Here is a 21,087-nt window from a genome sequence, read left to right on the forward strand (position 1 = left end):
TGTGTCTGCAGGGCCGGACAACGCGAGCCCCGCCTCCGCTGTGTACAGTGTGGCATCATCGAGGAGGAGGAGGAGGACTGCTCCACCCTGGAGGAGGACCAGGCCCAGCGCTCCTTCCTGCAGACTGTGGAGAGCCTGAGGAGGAGTACAAGATGAGCAGCTCTCGAGAAAGTTCTAGCATGACTGTAACATGTTTGACCTACATTTAGTTTCCCTGCAACCAGTTTGGAGACCAACAGAAGTCTTATGGATGCAGACTGTGCTGACTTTATACAAATCCTCTGTGGTTGGTGGTATTTGATTGGTAGCTTTTGGACACCAAATATGGCAATGGATGCAACCACCAAGGAACTGCGATGGAGGGCTTCAAAGAGCTAGTGAAAAAGTGCTAGCAGCAAACCACTCTTTGCATATATTATTTATATTTTCAAAGAAAATATGCTTTGTTTGTGGTGAATTTCTGCAAAGCCTTACCTGTACACTGTAAAATACTAATTATATAATGACTCTATTGATTTATTTTCTAAATGTTGATATTGCCTGCTGCTAAGATTTTGAATGAAATATATAAAGCAGATATTCTACCATGTATGTGATGGTCTGTCTTTTCTCTTTCTAAGGTGAAAGATTCAATTAAATATTGACAACTTAATCACTCTTTATACTTTTAGGTTCTTCCCAAATCTAAAACTGGAAGCTGTTTTTCAAAAGGGAAATGTGGGCTTGAAGAAAGCCATTAGAATCTTTCTGGGCTTTCCATGTGGTGGCACTATTGATACACTTTTTTGAGCTAAAAAGCACAAACTATACAGTGCTACACAACAATCCTCACTCCCAGTCTTTCTTTAACTGCATATTAACACCTACAACCCATGTTATTTTTTCCATTCAACCATGAATTCATTTTACCTTTGATTAATCCTGATAAAGAAGAAAGGACAGTCATGAATCATGAGGCCACAACAAAAGACTATGGTGCATTAATCCCTCAGCTATTATGCAGTGCACTCCTTAGGCCTTGCTTTACCTCTGTGGATTCTTATCCGCCTCTTGTTTTTCTACTAAACTAGTTCTCCTGTGACTAAAACAGTCATTCATTCCCAACACGTTTACTATTATCAAGGCAATTTAGCACAGACAAGCTCTATGTCTGCATCCTCTTTGCACACTCAAGAATGTGATACAATTATGAAGCAGATATTACGGCATAAAAATGAGCAGTTGTCTGGATAACGGATACACATTGCATCACGCTTCTTTGATGATTTTCAGAAAATAGCAAAAAAATATTTCTGAAAAATAAACTCTACACATGTCTTCCCACATAAATGAATCCAATTAGAGATATGGCAGCTGCAGCCTGTTTATTTTTTGGTTGTCATGTAAATATGTGCCTCTTTGTGAGGGAGCCTTTTTTTTTGTCAGTAGAATGGGCATTTAAGAGAACAACTCGTTCAATTTTGTTTTTCTCATCAGCTAATTCAATAATAACTTCAGTGGTGTTGAAGTTCAAGGCTGTTTTCCACTTGTCAAAGCTATGTGTAGTTCCATGGTGAGTTGAGTCTGACACTGTTTTGTTTATTAACTAATGAATAAACTTATTTTTTTCATGAAATGATATTTCCCCAACAAGATTAACATTTTTGATGTACTATTTACTTCGATTACAAGCCTGAATATTTCCACCAACATTACTGACTTGAAGGTACAGCTGCAACAATTAGTCAATTAATCGTTTAGTTGATCCACAGAAAATTAATCGCCAACTATTTTGATAATTGATTACTCATTTCGAGTAATTTTTTAAAGAAACAATAATAATACTATACTGGTTTAAGTTTCTTAAATTTGAATATTCAATCCAGTATCATGGCAGTTTGTGAAATAGTCATGAAATTGAATGTATAGATTTGTGAATATGGACACAATTGCTGTGTTCCAAATCACATGCTTGTACTTTTTACTTTTAGTACATACTGCAACTGCCCTTACAAAGTACTTACTCTTGCATGTAGTATGCATGCTGTATGCATATAATTGGGTCATACTACTTCATCTGTCATTGAGGCTTCTGTCATTGCACTATTAATGTGCTGTCATTGGTCTGTTCTCCCTCGATGGCTCAGTCAATGTGACATATCTTCCGTTGTACAGGGGATTGTGGGATTGTGGGTCAGAATAGCCAGAAAAACATGATGGCTTGCATACTGCAAAATATGACCAGGTGTAGTGGGACATCGTGCTACTTTTGGCATACTGCATTTGACATACTATATATTGGGACATACTAAATCTTTTTCTGGCATACTAAATACTACTATGGTAGTATGTGTATTGGAATGCATCCAAATTTTACATTTTTGTCATGACACTCAGCACGACTTTCAAAGAGCCTGTCAAGAGGCTAAATTCAGGTGACGTCCATATAAGTGGACTTTCTGGACCATGCTGCAGGAGACCGCTGTTCACTTCCTGCTTCCAACCACATTTCAAATGATCATTTTAAGCCAAACCATGATCTTTCCCTAACCCTAACCAAGTGCTTTTTGTGCCTAAATCTAACCAGACTTTAATCACAGTGTTGTCACACCATAAAACATAATTTTTTAACAGTGATTTGTCATGGTGTTGGAGAGTCTTGACTGACAGAAAAAAAAAAAGAAAAAAACATGGTGCAGGCACGAAACATACTTCCAACTAAAATACTTTAGTTTGAAAGTCATACTGAGTGTGACGAAAAAAATGGAAAATTCGTCTCCATGTACACAAATGTACTGGACTTTCTATACATTAAATTTCGTGACTATTTCATGAACTGCCGTGATACTGGGTTGGAATATTTTATAGTTTCTTCAGTCCTCTATGATAATAAACTGAATATATTTTGGGTTGTGGACAAAACATGACAGTTGTCAACATTTTTCAACCTTTCCTGAAATTTTAAAGACCAAATGACTAATCTATTAATTGAGAGAACACCTTAATCAATAATGTGAAATTATCCTAAATTGCAGCCCTATTTTAAGGACACACGCACATGCTAAGCATCTATCTTTGTACCCAATATATCAGGGGCATGAGGTTGCTATAGTCTATTCCATTATACTGTAGGTCACCAGTCTCTTTCAGGGCTACCACAGTCAGACAGACACACTTATACTGACATCAATAAGCAAATGAGTTGCTGACCTGGTGTGTAGTTAAGATTTTTTGTCAAACTACTATTTCCAAGGTCAAGGATGAACTTTCATGCTCAGCTAACCAACATTGTTTCAGGAGATGGACAGTGGACCAGTGGTGGAAAGTAAGTATTTAAGTACTTTATGTAAACACAGTTTTGAGATACTTGTACTTCACTTGAGTATTTCCATTTTATGCTTCTTTATACTTCCACTCCACCATATTTCAGAGGAAAATATTGAACTTTCTCCTCCATTACATTTATTTGACAGCTTTAGTTACTTTTCAGATGAAGATTTGACACAATGGATAATATAACAAGCTTTTAAAATATAAGACATTGTTAAAGATGAAACCAGTGGTTTCCAATCTTTTTGGCTTTTTACATTTTACAAAAAGCAGTGTGTAGTAGGATACACACACACATCATTTCAGATGTCTATGAGTTGTTAACAGCTCCACCAAATAGTGATTTTTCCCTCTTAACTTCTCACATACTTTCATTTCAATGAATGTTCAAATGATCCAATATTTCACCAAAAATGAAAGATTAGAGACCAAAAACTGAAAACAGATTTGTGTATCAGAACTTTGTTTTTTCTTTCCTCTTCCATTAATCATCTCACGACCCGTCAGATTTATCTGGTGACCCTTTTAAGGGGGCCGACTCCTAGGTTGGAAACCACTGGACTAAAGTATCTAACTGTATATAAAGTAGTTCAAAGTAGCTACACCTCCAGCAGCTACAACAGTTAAAATGCTGCTCTAACATTGATGCTTCACTATTAAATAATCTAATAATACACAGAAATAGGGAAATAGGGACGAAATTAGTACTTTTATACCAAGTACATTAAGTAGCCTACTTTTACTTAAGTAGGATTTTTAATGCATGACTTTTACTTGTAATGTAGTATTTTTACATTGCTGTATTGGTACTTTTACTTAGGTAAAGTATCTGAGTACTTCTTCCACTACTGGCATTCAGTAATGTAACTGGAGCAGCCTGTAACCAAAATAGTTGCAGTTACACCCAAACATGTTAGCATGCTGTCTGCAGGTCTCAACCTTATATCAAACTCACCTTTTTTTCAATATGGCAGCCTTTTAAAACTGTAATCACTCTGATCACTATCTACCTGCTGCTGTTAGTCAACGACTAGTTTGCTTACTCTGCTGTACACACTGCTGTTCTTTGTGTAGTCATAAACAAGCTAACGTTAACTGTACTGTCGCTTCAGGTTGTTGTTCGTCATAAGGTTCATCTGTCATTTCTCCTCCATTAACTGTCGCCTCAATGGATACTTCAACCCCCAAGTTTAATGTCCTGTCGGGGGTTATAACTGATTGATTCTTCAAAAAGAGCTTATCCTTGGCTGCTCTTTATTTCTCACCAAGGTAAGTTTTTTTTCTTGTGCTATTAATATGTAAATAGATATGGTGTTTTTCATAACATTGGCTGGCTAATATCAGTAGTTTCAGCTGTTAATGTTACTGGCTTACTTTTTACTTTTTGATGCTATCTAACCTTAGTTACAGTTTACCTAACATTAGGTTAGAAGCATATTTGCACTGGTTTTAGTAGTGCTTTTTATATTTTACTGTATATAATTTAGCCTTTAGTTCCATTTGTTTCTTTTGCCTTTTTTGCCTCTTTAATTTTGTATTTTGATTTGATTTATGTGGGCTTGCTGCTCTGGCATTTTAACTGTGTGATTACTGCACCTGCACTTTGTTCTTCTGGCTCTTTATTATTATTTTTATTCCAACAACTTTGGCACCTGTTAGTCCCACATGCTTACAGCTAGAAACATGGTACCAATTCTAATGTGTTGAGCATGTTTCCACAATTTAGGCTATTACTTTTATTTTTTCCAGCATATTCCAGTGATTTTATATAATTTTTTAAGATATTAAAATGTATAATGGCAGTCTATAGGAGGAGCATTGACTGTATACTTATGTATACATATACATAATACATATATACTATATGTATTTATATACAGTCAATGGGGAGGAATGATCCACCCCAGTTGGAAGGTTGAAAAACTCATTGTAACTTTGAAACTCATGTGCTCAGACAGATGTTGGCCTACAGACCCTGATCAAACTTTAAAACGTTAAGCAAACTTTCAATGTTCAAAGTTGTGTTTTGTGTTGTGATACCGTTTGTACTTTTGGAGCAATTTAAGTGGCCTGATTTTTTGAATTTATTTTAGAGGCAACCATTATTAAAGAACCCCGGACATTTCTAAAAATTCTAGTTAACAGCAACACCTGCAAAGCTGAATGACAACACTTACTACTTGCCTTTACTTGGCCTTACAGCCGGCACTGTATGTTAATGGAAAAAGCAACCGTATAATTCTATTAGCAGAACAATTACTTTCAGTCTCAAAGAAGTGCCTTAACAGTGTGATAAAAGGGAAAAAAAGAAAAGCTTAAGGAATCAAAAGGACATAAAATCCATAATCATAATGTGATTGTTTAAAATAAACAGTCACAAACAGTGCACATTGTTTGGTGAAGTAGATGAGGCAATGGAACAATATAAAAAGGAATGCTCTGCAAAATGTTTTGAGTATCCCTTACCCACTATAAGCTATTAGGAAACATGCTGAGCATATCGATGGACAATTCAGAATTGATCATGCTTTTTGAAGTTCCTACGGAAATTGGATAACCGCTGGCATCTATTGTAACAGAAAAATCATTTATTGTAGGAGTAAGTTACAAACATTTACAAGCTACCTTTCAAGCTTACAAGGTCTTTGATATCAAAACATAGTTTTTGATTGTGTCTCTTTGTCAAACAAAGAACTTAATTAATAACAGACTGACAGAAGCAGATACATATATATATTTTTATAGCATATGTGTGCATTCAAACTTGTCCCAGTGTCAGAAATGGCTACAAAGAGGTCTGTCAAGCAGTAATAGAAGAATTCTCTTGACTGCTGATGAGACCACATCAATGGTTGCAGCCCTCCAAATTAAACATTCCCGTCGTGAGCATCCCATAGATTAATACAAATGTTTGAGGCATGCGTACTTTCAGGGCAAGAATGCACCAAGCTTACAAGAAAACTCCACCTTGAAGTCCTTGTTCTTGCAGAATCTTCATTTGTGTGTATGCACTCACGTTGCACTAATGAGGCGTCGAGGTAACCCCTCAATGCAGGAGATAAGGAAGATGACCCAAGTGGCTTGGGAAACTGTTGTCACTTCCAAAGCGAGGAAACAACTGAGCCTGCTAGCTGAAACACCGAAGTGCCACACAGATCCACTGCCTCAAAAGCTCACTCTCACAACAGCCCGAAGGAGGGTGACAAAAGGCCGCACGGGGACACTGACCACCAACTGCGTCGAGATAGGCATCAGAAATTGTGACCCAAAAATGTGACCAGCCAATAAACGGATCAGACGATGGCTGCAGCATCTCATACGCACACACACACACACACACACATATATATGTATATATATATATATATATATATATATATATATATATACATAGTGAACTTAACTTTTAGGAAATTTCACAGAGAGAGTGGTACATTTTGGTACAAATTATAAGTAAAAACTGAAAAAAGCGTTAGTTGGTAAGTACCCACTTATTATATTTGGGTTTGTATGTAGTTGTTAATTTGCAAAAAATTCCTAATAAATTAGCCTCTTGATATTCTTTAACTGACAGAAAATACTTAGTTTTCGGTGCATAGTTTTGTGTGTCAAATGATATATGAGAATATCAGGGTTGTTTCAATAATTTCCTAAAAGTAGCTGCTGTGTAATTGTTAATTCTAAGGACATTTCTTTGAAAGAGTTATGTAATTTGGTAGAATATGGGAAATGTGTTTTAAGAAACATCCTAACATGCTAAGATGTAGTTTGACGTACAAAACTACACACCGAAAAAAACATTTAGTAAAGTATTTTCTGTCAGTTAAAGAATTGTTAAGGGTCTAATTTATTAAGAATATTTGCAAACTAACATCCACACATGAATCCTGATTATAATGACCTGGCACTTACCAACTGTTTTTTTCTTATAATTTGCACCAAATTGCACCACCATCTTTGTATAATGTCCTAAAAATTAACCGTTAAACACCTGACATTTACTCAGAACATTTCCAAGAAATAAAAATGACAGGGCCTGTCAAATAAAGTGTTACCCTGGTTTTAATTGTGGAAAATGTTGTCGTGGCTGAGCTCATTTATTTTTTAGTTGTTGTTTAGCACGATGCATTCATACTGTTGATTAAGATATTGCTGTTAGGTGAAATATGAATACTAATGTCAGGAGCTGAAGTGACTATGTGTTTCCTTTAGGCTCACAGCAAACCTGTGTCTCTCCTAGTAGGTAATATTGTATATTGGCTCTAGGGATGTAAACATAATTGTTTTCATGAACACAGCTCATTCACATAATTGGCTTCTTGGGATAATTAACATGTTTTTTTTTTTTTTGTCACTCAGCAGGTAGTCGCATCCATAGTTTCTCCACACACTTCAGATTCAGCAGGGAATAAGAGAAATATTTCAGTGCAATAGGTTAATGTGACAGTTTTCTATAATATTTATTCATATCATAATTACATCTACATAATTACGCTACTGCTTCATTCAGCCATACTCACTGTCAATCTTATATCCATGTACTGATGGTCATCTGCTGCTTATCACTATATATATCAACATGTTCTCACTCCCAACTCATCACATATCGAAGCTTGGTCAGGACCCCCTGGCGTCACTTTTTAACGGACAGGGTACCCCTTTAGTGTCGTTTTTCAACACGCAGTATCACGGTAGTCACTGTTAAAAATAATTATATTTTATGGTGTGACAACGCTGTGGTTAAGGTCTGGTTAGGTTTAGGCGCAAAAACCACGTGGTTAGGATTAGGGAAAGATCATAGTTTGGGTTAAAATAAAAAATAAAATAAAAACGGCAAGGTGGTCTCGAACCGTGCTCTGTGCTGAGTCTGTGCTGATTTCCAACTTTCTGCCAACAACATTACAAGCCATCCACCAACCCCTCCACCTCCCAATAAGAAAGTCAGTCAGCTTATTTAGATCTCATGTGAAGTACGTCACTTCAAGAATGTCTGTATTGTTGTAATGTATTGTTGAAATGTTAATGTGCTCCGTATCATGAAATGGTTGAAATGTACATATTCAACGTATCTGTGGTTTGCAGAAGGCAGAAACATACAATGCCAACGTTTTATTTTGGCGACCAGGCTGAAATTTGGCACCTTATTTAGACGCCTTCGGTCTCATAGCATTTCAGATGTTGTGGGAGCTCAGCAGAAGTCTATCGGACTACCCTGCACGTTAAATAACGACCCAGTGTGTTAAAAAGTGATGCCACGGGGTCCTGACCAAGCTTTGATATGTGACGAGTTGGTTGTGAGAACGGGCTGTACATATATATATATATATATATATATATATATATATATATATATATATATATATGTATGTATGTATGTATGTATGTATGTATGTATGTATGTATGTATGTATGTATGTATGTATGTATGTATATGTATATATATATCAGCTCCAAGCCTAAAGTCTAATGATTTGTATAAGTTCATAATTATCTGCTGCATAGCTGATGTGTTTCTGCCTGCTGCTGCATATCAGGTGGATTGCTGGGTTTAGATTTATTCATCTCAGTTCTCTAAAAAGTATATTCCACTCATGGTCTCAGGTGCCCAGCAGGGGAATGACCACATGGAGGTTGAAGCTGCCGGCCAATTTGCTAACTCTGCTGTAACACTGCTGCAAAAACTTGCTGGTGCCACTGCTGCTCTCACCTTAACATTTCATAAACCTCACCATCACCCCGACATCCACCTGTAGGGACCTGAGTCTAAGTTCCCCTGGGGGGAGCTTATTATCATCACTCCCCAGTTGCTGCTGTGCTGTGGTTGGTGTTTGCTTGCGGGAAATGATGAGCTCAGAGCCTGATGCCAAATATCAACTCTGAGTATACTCCTTATTCTCGTAATAAATCCGTTCTGCGTGAGTTGGCTGCCTGAAATAAAGTTATGCATCTAGAAAAATGAACAAATATGAACTTTATACAGCTCTTTATCAACTTTGAAGGACAACTTAGATGACTTTACTAAAGCAGGAACTGCTCAAAATCTTGATTCATGCAGGCCATTCTGGTGATATCTTGAATGGTGTTCAAATGCACTTGTTCATTTGAATTCACAACAACTTATGGTATAACCCTGTCCCTGGCCCAGATTTGATTTCTCTTTGAAAATCCGTTTTAAGAATAATATACCTCCCATCACTTGAGTTTTGTCACGGGGTCAAACAGAAGTGCTAAATAGACTTTTGTTACCGCAGATACATTTGGATTATTCTCTCCTACTGACTGCATACAATTCTGCGGATTGTTGCATTGTGAGGAAATAATGACAAACACACCGTGGATACTTGGGTGTTATGGGTACCAATCCTCATTATCCCACCATAGTCTGCTCACTGAGCACATGTACGTACATGATTGGACTTGCCCTTCCATTTCGCTTGCCACGCTGCAAATCGCTGCCATGTTGGCGGGTTCACTTCATTCGGGCACGGCATGCTATTAAGGGGTTATTTGTATAATTTACCACTTCTAATTCCAAGGCTCAGCCATATTGGCAGGAACATTCAAGACTAAATTGAGTGTGAAGATTGAGAGGAATTAATGTCTGCTGGACTGTGAGCTGAATGCGTGCCTTCAGTGGGCACTCGGCCACCACAAGGACAAGAGTCTGAGCAGGATTTGTACGTTAAAGGTTGACTTAGCAAAGTCAATAATTGAGCTACTCTGTGGGACTTTGTCCGCCCCAAAGCAATCAGACATTCTTTTTGTTGGATGAGAGGGGAGAAGCAAGTAATCTAATAGGACTATAAGGCTTTTAAGTGGAACAAAAACAAAAACTCAAAAGAATTTATTTGTAAAGGAACAGAAGTTTGAATATTGTTCTACAAATGATTGCTTTGAAGTCACCACTCAATGGTCTTTTTTATGTTCCCATATCAAATACTCTCTTCTTTAAAAAAATATTTTAATGATTTTATGTTTTAATAATGTTTTTTTAAGCATCAGAATAGCAGACAGAATGACAGAGAAACTTCACAGTTCATATCTCGACAAACAAACAACACAGACAGAGACTGTTGGAAATGTGAAAGCATATTCCACCCAGCAGTCCTGCTCATATCAGCTCTGAATGAAGCTTTGCTGGTTGTGGAGGTTTTGAGAGATGTACTTTTTAATGGCTGGACACTGGGGTCCTTCCTCTGTTCTAAGTGGGGCCTCATGCAGGGGTCTGCGTTGGTGGGGTGTGTTGTTTAAGGTACTGGTGAGACAATAATGATGTATGATTCAGGAAGTTCAGTTGGAGTAACTGGTTTATGTGTTTAATGGCTGATCAGACATCAAAACACTGCACAACGGTTTGTGATACTCACAGATTTTAAAACTCTGGGAAGTTATCACGGTGGCAATTGTTATAAAAACGAAATATGAAATAAAGGAGAACTCCACTTATGTCAGAAAATATTATTGCAGTTTTATTAAATATGTTAAGCCCCAGGGAAAACTGGCAGATGTGCGAGTTAGTTCGACACAGCAGTGGCCACTTGTTGAAGGAGTGAGCTGACGGTTTAGACCGACATCTTGTAACTAAATGGATCACGTGATGTGATGTGATGTGATGTGATGTGATGTGATGTGTCATCATCTGTCTGATTCAGCTAAGCATGTGACGTTCATATCGCATGGCACAATGTAGGGGGGAAATTAAGAAAAGTGTGAAAAAGTGGAGACAAATGGCTCAGTGAGGTGGGGATCTGAGAGGAAAAAGTCACTGCTGTACTACTTGTCAGACAACAGGCTGAATCTAGTTTGATAATAGGGTCTGCATTGAGTTGAGGTTAGATACTGAACAGCTGCATTCGTATCAGTAGCTATGTGTTGTTGGCGTCAATGACAGAGAGTTAATTTAAAGAAGTGTAATGTCCATAGTCAATTCAAAGCGCGATTCAAAACACACAAATCTCCCACTGTCTGTTTTATGTGAACAATATCTATAATGATGACCCCCAGTTTCACTATGAACTCATATAGAGCAATGGTGGGTATAGGAAATGAAATACATGAATCAATACACAAAAACAACTCAATTCTCCTTCTGTGTGTTTGTCATGGAGCCTAGTTAAAAAGAAACTGTTTTTGTCCATTGAATTTCTGAGATTAGTCAGCCTGGTGAACACTATTTGTCCACCCACTGTTTTAAATAGAATACATCACCAAGGTAACCTGTGATGCTACACTGAAATAACCCAAAAAGCCTGCATCATCACCAAATAGGCCATCACTACTCCCAGAAGAGGATTACCTGCACTTTTTGAAATAACCTTGGCAGCAACAACTCAGTCTTAAAAAACAATACAAACAAAAAAACTTGTTTTAAAAAAATGACAAGTAGCATAAAACTGTACAGCCAGCAACAGTTGAATTTACAGAAAATGAGAAGGAGCGCAGTATTATTTAGAGAGCAGAAGAGTCACTTTGCTTTCTAAAATGAAATATTTGTTATATCAGAGACATAAATCTTTATAGTGTTTACAGGCTCTTTTCCACATCCTGGCCATAAAAGAGATCTTAAAGCAAACAGCAGGTAACTTGCATTAGTTGACTATGGTTACCAGTAATAAATGAAAGTGACTGGTGCATATTGAGTGTGCTAAGACTCATTCATTGGATTCCCAAGAGAAATTGAAGCAATAGATTGCAAACATTCCCATTACCTCAGCACCGAGCCAACTTTGTAAACAGAAAATCTTTACAGCTTCAATGTGATGACACAGTAGTATATCAATAAAAAAAAAGGTATGCCCACTGTGCCTTAATGACAGAGCAGTGATAATAAGACAATTTATTTACACATTCACACAATCTGCAGTTCACCTCTAATAAGCCTCCTTGCTTTAGTTGCAGAAACACTTTCTTTCCACTGTTAGTGTCCTTGTGTTGATTGTATCTATTTGTTTTCATACTACTAATCTTTAGAGACCAACATAAAGCTTAATCACTTCTTTCCCCTTTTTTTCTACTTAACATGTTGAAATTGTGGGCGCTGCATTTGTTTGTTAACCTTGTTATAGTCTTTTTTTACTTTCCACTGGTTGCTTGCTGACCATATTCCTTTATTCACACTGATCCATGTTAGTTTCCACACTTTAGCAACCTTTCTCATCCCCAGAGATCTGTAGTTTTCTCTTAAACACGCAGAATAGGATGAAAATGGAGCTTTAAAAGCCAGGCATCTCAGCTTCTGGTAAAGTAATCGTTGAGTCATTGATGCTAATCAGCCCTGTCAAACCTTTGCAAAAAATTGACGGTCATTATGTGCTATGAGACTGTAAGAACATTGATTGATGCAATTTTGCAGTTTGATTCTGGCTTGTATTTTATGTCCTTCGTACTAGTATGTGTGGGTCAGCTTCTGCTGTTGATGAAATTTGATGTAATGTTAAAAATACTATTACACAACTTCGGATGCTCCCCTTTGAAGTATTTTATTTTGATCTATGCGTCATCAAAGTTGCTTTTTCTTCAAATCAAAATGGTGTTGCATCAAATTGCAGTCATTCTGGTCGAGGGGTTTGTGTGCCTCAAAGCACTGTTGTTGGAAGCAACAATCGTCTCAGCTTATTGCTAGAACAAATGATAGTTCACAAAATCCCCTTTGATTATTTTTAACTATTGAGACATTCAGGCCCCCTACTGGAGATTATTTAACCTGCACAGTAATCAAATTACATTGTAATGTATGTCATTGCCTTCCAAACAAGGCCACATGAACGTTTTCTGATCTGATGCCCCTATCGACAGGCCGTCATCATTTGTTAGTACCTTCTAAAACCCTTATGAATGAACTTAATAAAAATGATTTGTATGACTGTTCTCTGATCTCCCAACGCTATGGTTAAGTTTTGGTTGGTTTTGGGCACCAAAACGATCTCATTAAGGTTAGGGATAGATTGTGGTTTGGTTAAAAAAATATATATATATTGTGGTGCATAACAACCAAAATATACAAGGCAAGATAAAATACACTGCCATAAGGCATGTAATAATAAATAATATAAAATAGAAATTTACAATAAAAATATGTGACATATTCTAAACTGAAAAGACCTGTCAGAGTTTAAAATGAAGAGAATGAAACTTATATATACTGTATTGAATGGGAATATGCAAATGTTCATAGTGTAAACAGTATATGCAATTATGTGCAAATGTGCTAATAATAATAAATGCAGAATTGTGATTTTGTGTGAAGTTTTTATGTCAATTTTTTTATTTTTTATTTTTATTTATTTATTTTTTTACCTTATTGTAACATATAGTGCTTGGACTTTTGGTTGGAAAAGGGAAACATGTGTCCAACTCACACATTTTGTTGACCCATCCATCCACCCCGACCATCACACTTAGTGGTTTTGAGGCGCTAATTTTAACGTCACACTATTACCGCCTTTATTCTTGACATCACAGAGTCATAATTAACATGGTCACTAGAAGGCCTTGCTACGTCAACCTAAACAAAGGTTCTTTTAGGCATTTGAACAAATGACATGGTATTACTTTTTTATGTGGACAGCTTGTTTCATATACAAAAAAAGAAAAAAAATATCTATTATTATGTACTTCATGATGCATTCAGATATATATATATGTATAAACCCCCTTCTCCATGACTGTAGTGATTACATAAAGACATGCTACAGAGTAGATGGTTGTCTACCAGCCAAACTGATATGAATCACACAACATACCCAAGCTCGTCACTTGGCAAGAAATGACACAACAGCTTTTTTATTTTCCCCCTCTATATATGCCGGAAAGGTAAATAAATGATGACGGTGCCTAAATCAGATAAGCGGTTTCTTAAGTAGTGCTCAGTTACTCCTTACGTTTAAGCTCAGATTAATTTCCTCTTAAGACTTTGAATATATCACCCTCCTTGGATAAAGCTAACTCTATCATTTTTTGTTTTCACGGGATGTAAATAATATGCACATTTTTCATGTTTTCTCTCTTGTCATCTTGTTTTTTTAAAAAGACATTTCTATTTTAATCTGAACTGCATACTCTGTTGATTCCAACTACTTTTGTAAGTTTTTTGAACCATGTCTGTGAAGAATGATCCCATACCTGAGCTGCTATTTTAATTAGCAGCATCACTCCATAACCATTTTAAAGGGGGCGAGTGTGTTAAGCATCTTTTTACACATTTTCTTGTCAGCCAGCACGGTGCGTTACACATCATGTCACAGTGTGAATTCTCTTGCCTTCATATAAAATTGAGCAGTGTAAATATTAGCAGAGCTTGTCTGTGTTACCCACTTTCTACCCCACAGAGTGTAACAACTCTTTGTATCTACATGACAGCAGTCTATTCATCAGAGATTGTATGTTTCTGTAGAATTGTGTTTCAAAGAGATTATAATAATACCTAAAAGAACATCTAGTGCAGTAAACAAACTGTAATGCCATTCAGATAGCACTTTCTCTGGCTTGACAGGTTTGTCTCTGAAGAGGGAACATTTGTGGTGACGGTCAAAAAACACTGCCTTGTTTTCACTGTCTTTTGCTCTTTCTCTCTTCCTCTTCCTGCCTTGATGACAAATAACTTTCTACATTCCACAGTTCAAGTAGGACATGTACATGTGACAATTTACCCTCCTATCTATCAAATCACCCAGCCACTGTGTCCTTTCAGTCAAGGCGAGTACAGACGCATAGGCATCTTTTTGCCTTTGCACTGTCATGCGCCTCTCCTTAATTATTAAAGGCTGAGTGAATTGAGATTTTGAAATGGGCTTCATGGGCTTTTGGCATGATTGGGTTTTTATCATGTCTGGGAATGCTTAGAAGAATAGAGACAACAGGCATATTCATCTACATGCTAATCAAATGGCAGCATGCTCTGAAATTTATAGCCTGCCGGGGGAAGGTAAACATTCAGTCGCTTCACCCTGAAGACCTGGCTGGAGACTACAAACCTGTGCATTTAAAGGCAGTGTCCTCAAACCAAAAAGAGGCCTCCTACTTATGATATGACTTTCCTTTTTGTTTTGGAAAATATATTCTATTCAGACATGGCATGAGGCATGGCTTATTTAATAAAGTGGACTTTTGTATTAGATTAGATGAACAATTTGAATGATGCTGCACTGGCACAGTCATAGCTGTGTCGTTTAGCATGAATTACAATGCAGAGATTTTGACAAAAGCCATTTTGCAAGGTCACTTGTCAAAAAAGATTTAAAGGAAAATTCAGTGATTGATTGACCTACTAGAGAAGGTAGAGAGAGAAATACATTGCTTTCTGCTTCTGCTGTTAAACTCACTCCAAACACGTAGAGCAGAAATGATCAGTGGATTATTTGATGAAATTATCTGTCAAATATTTAAATTATCAATAACTCACTTAGGTCATTTTGTAAGCAACAATGTCAAACATTATGTAGGTCCAGCCACTCCATTGTGAGGATTTGCAGCTTTTCTCTGAATTTTTTTGGACTGTTAGTTGGAAAATACAAGCAATTGATTTTAGGGCTGCAACTAATGATTATTTTCTTGATTAATGGATTAGTTGTTTGGTCCATAAAATGTCAAAAAATGGTAAAAAAAAAAAAAAAAAAAAAAAAAAAATCTGTTCCCCAAAGCCCAAGATAACGTATTCAAATATCTTCTTTTGTCTCGACCAACAGTCCACAACCCAAAAATATTCACTTTACTATCATAGAAGACTGAAGACACCAGAAAATATTCACATTTGAGAAGCTGGAATAAGATAATTTGGACTTTTTTTCTTAAAAAATGTCTCTAAACGATTAATTGAGTACCAAAATACTAATTGATTCGCTGCAGCTCTAATTGATTTTGAAGATGTCACCTTGAGTTTTAGGATATTGTGATGGGTATTTTTCACCATTTCTGACTGATTTGACCTCTGGCATTTTTTACACCATGATTGATTAATTATTCAAGAAAGAAATCATGAAAATAATTGTTATTTGCAGCCCTAAAGACCTGCAGTGTTTTATATTATTGTAAATTGCATATATTTGGACTGTTGGGCAATTTGAGGCAATTTGAAAGTGTCACCTCAGGATCTGGGAACTTGTGAAGGGCATATATTGTTACATCATAGATTGTTAATTAACGAATCACTAAAATAATCAACATATTAAATGGATAAAGTAATTGTCACTTGCAGCTCTAAATAGTAAAACATTTGCACAGCCTGAGAGAGAACAGCAGTGTAGACCTACTTACTTTAGCTGTGTGCATTAAAAGAAAGAGGAAAGAATGAATCCTGGCAAGCTAATTTGTGCTCTGTGGTCTGTCTGTGAGAGAGTAGGGGGACACGTATTAAGACTCAGGCTAGTAAATTAAGCTGATTCTACTTACACTTGGTTCTTCCTACACTCGGCTTACTCGTCCTTTTTACAAGAACAAAGTCTAGTTTGTCCCTGGCACTTCTCTCACTTGCCTCTCATCCATTTTAGGAAGGCATTGGCGCTATTCATCAAGGGCACTGTAAGCGTTCATCAGACGACCGATTATTCCTCTATTCTCCTATTCCTGTCCTTCTCATTTGATTTCCATCAGTGGGGTCTTGTTCTCTCGCTCTCTCTGTCCCCCCTTTAATTAGCTTCCAAGCAGACACAAAGAGAAAGTTGTGATAATGAAGCAAGGGGAAGAGAGATTCCAATTTGGAGTACAGCTAACCCTTCAGAGACACACTATTTCATTCCTAATTCATCCTCCCAAGGCCACACTGGAAGTTTCTGTTTAACCATCTTCAAATTTTATAGATTTAAGTGGTATATCTGCAGCTAAAAAAACACCATATTTATACAGCTCATTATAAGGGAAAAAATTCTGGGGGCACTTCATGTACAATACATGTATTTACAGTATACTGCCATTTATTGAGCAAGAGGAATTTAATTGACAGCAATTATACAATGAAATAGTCATTGCACGATCATATATGCACAATTCAGGTTAGACTGAACTCTACTGTATAGCACTTGAGAAAAAAACATTCTATAGTCCATGCATCCCCTACAAGGCTTTTATCTCTATTCAAGTATTTCCAAGACTTCAGAATATCTCTCTCATTTCGATTTATCCTTCTACAAACATACTGCAAGGATCAGCCAGTGCACTTACACTCATTTAAAGCATGGAGTGAATGGGTGATTGCAATCCCCGGGGGAGACAAACTGATAAGAGGATTGATTGACAGATCAGGGGGTGTTACTACGGCATAATTTATCTCCAAATGGCTGCTATGGAGTTCACATTGAGGGGAGATAATGTCATTTTGCGCCTAATAAGCTAATGGATCCTAAATCCATTTTTTACCGTGCATATGAGCTGAACACCATTACCCTAATGGTGATGCACAGACTAGGGATGGAGAGAATGGCAGTGAATGTTATTTGAGTTTAAATCCACTCTAACCTCAAACATGTGGGGAACGGATTATGACGGAGGAAGTGATGGATGCAGTATCGCCTCCTCAGTTGCCTCCTCTGCCCCTGGTATTCAGCATTTTCCTCGGAGGGATTAGATTATATTTGCTGGAATTAAGGCACTAAATAGTTGCTTGGGGATAAAACTATTTATAATGAACTATTAATAAGTATTATGACACTATTTGACATCTTCATAGAGCATCTGTTTCTAAGTAAAATATTATGTAAAAAATAAGCAAAACACAAGAAAAATAACTCTGTTTGAGTTCAGGCCAGATGACTCTATTGAAGGATATGCACACTCAAAGAAGTTTGATATATGCAGAAGGCACTTTTGATGAAAAAGTCAGACTTTATAAAAATAAATTTGGCATCATAAGAATGTGTGATTTAAAAAAAAAAAAAAAAACTTGGACAACTAACACTTCATGGAGACAAAAAGAAGAACAGCTTTTCTAATGACCTTTCTCACACAATTAATTTAACTCTATAAAGATAAAAAAGAGTGTTTTTCTTTCCGTAAGCCAGAACTGTTAAGTGTGGAATTTGGTGCAGTGTTTGTCTACAAAAGAGAAGTCAACTATTTGTTTTTCTGCTGTCAAATCCATCATCAGGTCTGTGCCTCTTTTCCTCTGTAGAACACTGATGAGACATTCTGCAATTATTGAAACTACAGACTCATCAGTTGTAGACAGCTCCGGTGTCCTCAAACCTCACCTGTGGCATTGATGCTCTTCTGCTGTACAGCAATGAGCTTTTTATCGTAAAATTTAAATATTTCTTGATTTCCAGAATGGAAACTTTGAGCTGAACTGATGTTTTCTCTAAATGCAAGAACTATGATGTACAGTAATGTGACTAATTACTTTTGCTGTTGAGTACTTAGTTGAGGGTATGCAATAACTTTTACAGTGAGTAATAAGTAATGAGAAATCTATTAAACTTTTCAGGCAACTTGCACAACACTGCTTGATTAGTCGATTAACTGATTAGTCGATCGACAGAAAATTAATCTGCAACTACTTTGATAATTGAATAATCGTTTTAGTCATTCTGGCAAAAATGCCAAAAATTTGCTGGTTGCATCTTCTCAAATGTGAGGATTTGAAGCTTTTCTGTGTTGTACATGATAGAAAGACTGTTAATCGGACAAAACAAGACATTTGAAGGCGTCACCATAGACTCAAAGAAATTATAACAGGCATTTTTCACTAGTTTTGACACTTGATAGACAAAATTATACATCAAATCAAGAAAATTATCATCAGATTAATTGATAATGACAGTAATTGTTAGTTGCATTGCAATATCGGACTGCTGTTTGGATGAAGCAAGCTATTTGAAGACATCTGCTTCTGCCACTGTGCTTGTGAGAACAATTCAGGGAATATCCTAATATTTGCTATGACAGCTGTTGGTTTTGCATGCCAAAGTATTTAGAGAAATATACACAGAAACTACTAAAAAACATAATTATCATTGTTAGAAATCTCATAGTTTTTATTACCAATTGAAACATTCAGCCTGATTCACTCCCAGTCATTTTTTTTACTAGTTCACTCACTGGTTGAGGTTGCAGTATGCAGCATTGACCTGAGGGAATAAAGAGTTGTGATTCCTCCCGCTAGTCTGTCTTTGTTGAGGACTGGCATTTACTTGTTATGGCCCAAGCCATCCGACATCTCTCACATCCTGCACCAAGGGCCAACTCCCACAAAGCAAATGTTTTGATGAGATGTCTTGTTTTGTTCTGGTCCTTTGATTGAACACCTTTGAGACTGCCGCTTTTAAAAACCCAGTGTCTCGGCATTGCTCAAAGCCACCCTTCTGAAGCCCACGATCACGATAATGTCTTTTATGAAGCCATTCTCACTCATCTGTTGCTGTTTCATTCACTTATTAATGTCGTGACACTACTGCAAATTCGAAAGAAGTGAGTATTTCTGCAGTGCCAGGGCTTCCACTGATTGTATGTGAAATCCTAAAGGACTTATAACAGCATAACATATTGAAACAAATGTAGAAACAAATAAAAGACTTCCAGATAAACACAAAATGCAAATGAATTTGATGGAAGATTAAATAATAATAAACTGCCAATGCACTCTCAGTCACTCTAACAAATACACACACAAACACTATCACATAGCCTGTGATTTCATTTTCTGCATCAGGGGGTTTCAAATCTATTTAACCTCTCTTACATGCCATTTTATGCAATTTGTTGTTATCATACCAAACTCAAATGTGCTGCATTCTATTGTCATTTGGATTCTATTATCCAATTCAATTGTCTGTTTCTTATCTTAATTATTTATGTGCATTTCATTTTATGTCGTTGGTTGTGTGGTGTTTCTTCTCACTAAATGTTTTGCAGTGTTTCTTATCACTTCGCTTCCAAGTTTTAATACGTTCTGCAATGTGGACAATAAAATATGGCCTGTGTAATTTTTTTTCCAGTGGAACGATGGTGTCTTGCTTTTGTGGCTTTGAATTTTTATATTCAAGGAAATTGGAAAAACTTATAAAAAGACAACAAAGAAGACATGCAGAGGTTTATTTGAGTTGTGAGAGTTGAGTTTAAAAATGTAAAACAAAGTACACAATCTTTAGATTCGCTACAATTATCAGATGTTTTTTTCAGTGCAACATGAGGCGACTAAAGCCAAAAACACCACTGCCACAATACCATGGCGCGTCATATGATGAGCGTTAAGTGCTGCCCCTAGCACCAATAAGAAGCATTGCACTGCAGCTCGTCAATATAATAGTTACCTGGATGTAGCTCCAGTTCTATGAGTACAGCACGGGACAACGAAAAGCCATAGGTGAGTTGTAGGGGTGTAACAGTATGTATTTGTCCTGACCATCACAGTACAGACATTACAGTTCAGTGCATGCAGTCGTACAAAGAATACGCTCTGTAACTCAAACATTTACTGTCAAAATAGTTTAATAATCCACTTACTCCGACGTGTGGAACAATAATTCTAGAGAGTTTTGGCAGCGCACCACTTAGCTGTAGCATGCCTACATCCATGCAATAACTAAAACTACAGTGGAAAGAAAGCAACAAACTAATAAATAACATCTGTAGTTGGGGCAACATTGTATTGAAGTACAAAACAGCTTTTTCCCTGGAAAAAAATGCATTTTTTCAGAAGCGGTGATGCTGGAAATAGGGCAGTGGTGCATTGATGTGCGGCATGTCTATACATCACTGTTGTGGTGGTTGTACAAAGAAAATAATAGGAGCAGCTGTTTTGATGCACACCGCTAAGTGATGATGTGTTTTAGCCTTAAGAGTTCTTAAGGA

This window comes from Thunnus albacares, chromosome 1, assembly GCF_914725855.1.
Source record: "Thunnus albacares chromosome 1, fThuAlb1.1, whole genome shotgun sequence".
Taxonomy (NCBI): Eukaryota; Metazoa; Chordata; class Actinopteri; order Scombriformes; family Scombridae; genus Thunnus; species Thunnus albacares.